Source organism: Rhinopithecus bieti, unplaced genomic scaffold, assembly GCF_001698545.2.
Source record: "Rhinopithecus bieti isolate Rb0 unplaced genomic scaffold, ASM169854v2 scaffold_62296, whole genome shotgun sequence".
In the NCBI taxonomy this organism is placed as follows: Eukaryota; Metazoa; Chordata; class Mammalia; order Primates; family Cercopithecidae; genus Rhinopithecus; species Rhinopithecus bieti.
The window spans coordinates 11313-13814 of NW_016823470.1; positions in this window are offsets into that span (position 1 = coordinate 11313).

The following is a 2502-nucleotide window of genomic DNA, read 5'->3' on the forward strand; positions in this document are numbered from 1 at the left end:
TTTTTTTTTTTTTTTTTGGTAGAGACGGAGTTTCACCATGTTGGCCAGGCAGGTTTCCTAACTCCTGACCTCAAGTGATCCACCCACCTCAGCCTCCCAAAGTGTTAGGATTACAGGCGTGAGCCCCTATTCCTGGCCCTAATAGTACGTTTTTATATTTTGTAAGAGTAGTTCATTCTCATAATTCTTTTAAAATGTTTACTTTTTTTTTTTTTTTTTCCGAGACGGAGTCTCGCTTTGTCACCCATGCTGGAGTGCAGTGGTGCGATCTCGGCTCACTGCAAGCTCTGCCTCCCGAGTTCACGCCATTCTCCTGCCTCAGCCTCCGAGTAGTTGGGACTACAGGCGCGCACCACCACGCCCGGATAATTTTTTGTATTTTTGGTAGAGACGGAGTTTCACCGTGTTAGCCAGGATGGTCTTGATCTCCTGACCTCATGATCCGCCCACCTCAGCCTCCCAAAGTGCTAGGATTACAGGCGTGAGCCACCGTGCCCAGCCAAAATGTTTACTTTTTAATATTTTCTCCTTGCTCGTTTATTCCTCACAGCAAACCTAAGTAAATAGTATTTCCATTTTATAGACAAGGGTCAGAGTGATTAAATAATATTATAGGGACTCAACCTGGGTGATACGCCTCTCAGTGGAGGGGTAGTTGAGAATCTAATCTAATGCACATGATAATAGATATCTACTTATCTGGAGCCATATTTCTCAAAGTATGGTCTAAGAATAACCATCAGAATCACCTGGCGTGTGAGACAGAATTAGGATTTCTAAGAGATGGCTCCAAGAAGATGCAATTTTAACTTCTCTTAAGGCAGTTCTTCCTGTAATAGTAAACCAAATACCTGGACTATGTTATTTAATACCTTTTAATACCTAGAAGAAGTGTCATCACTGATTAGTCTTTTTTTTTTTTTTTTTGAGACGAAGTCTTGCTCTGTTGCCCAGGCTGGAGTGCAGTGGCACGAGCTCGGCACACTGCAAGCTCCACCCGCCAGGTTCAAGCGATTCTCCTGCCTCAGCCTCCCAAGTAGCTGGGATTACAGGCACGCTGTAATTTTTGTACTTTTAGTAGAGACGGGGTTTCACCATCTTGGCCAAGCTGGTCTTGAACTCCTGACCTCGTGATACACCCGCCTTGGCCTGCCAGAGTGCTGGGGTTACAGGCATGAGCCACCGTGCCCGGCCTCATCTTTTAATTTATAGCTTCTGAAGTATTTGGTTGTCAACTTAGTGAGATCCAGTAGGTATTTTGAATAGATAGTGAGTGCTTGTCGGAGAAGGGTTCTGGAGTTGGGGTCCCTGGACTTGAATTCTGGCTCTGCTAATTCCTTATGGACTTAAGCAGGTGACTTTTAACCTCTCTGAGCCTCCATTTCCTCGTTTGTAAAAAAATGGAATGATAATAATAGTATCTACCTCATGTTGGCTGTTATTTTTTAAAACAGATTTTACCTTGTCCTCTGACTCACTGAGGTGCTTTGTAAAAGGATCCAGGTGGAGGCTGGGCACGGTGACTCACGCCTGTAATCCTAGCACTTTGGGAGGCCGAGGCAGGTGGATCACCTGAGGTCAGGAGTTCGAGATCAGCCTGGCCAACATGGCGAAACCCCTTCTCTACTAAAAACACAAAAAATCAGCTGGGCATGGTGGCGCACGCCTTTAATCCCAGCTACTTGGGAGGCTGAGGAAGGAGAATCACTTGAACCCAGGAGGTGGAGGTTGCAGTGAGGCGAGATCGCGTCACTGCACTCCAGCCTGTGTGATGGGAGTGAGACTCCATCTCAAAAAAAAAAAAAAAGGATCCAGGTGGTAAGGAGTTGCTTGACTTTAGTTCTGATTGGGGGTGGGGGAAGGTTTGTTTCATATAAAGCAATATGCTGCTGTCAGAAAATGAAAACTAGAAATCATTACAGGTTATTCTTTAGTGATTATAAAATTTAATCCAATGTATTGTTGCAGTTAGAGAAATGTGGGATGTGGAAGCACTCTTTTTAATAACAGAATGCCATTTAGTGACACTGGAAATAAAAGTACATGGCATGTCTTTGATGGGAACAGACTTGTCACATTCTCCTTTTTAAACTGTTTTTCAGGGTTTGGAGAACATTGATTAAGGAAGCATTTTCCTGATTGATGAAAAAAATAACTCAGTTATGGCCATCTACCCCTGCTAGAAGGTTATACAGTGTATTATGTAACATGCAATGTGTTATGTAGTGCTTAATAAAATAAAATGAAAAAAATGCATTTCTTTTTTTTTAAATATGTTACACAAAATCAAGCAATCTACCCAATGTAATCTTTATCACTGAAAAAAAACTGGAAGGCAATTGTGAGGCTTGTATAGACATAATGTACATCCATAATGTACATCAAGCATCTGTCTCTGTGCCTAGCACCTAATACTTCATAAATTGTAGTTGCTACTACTGTAGTAGACACTAGTATATTTTATTTAACTTTATTTATTTTTTATTATTTATTTATTTATTT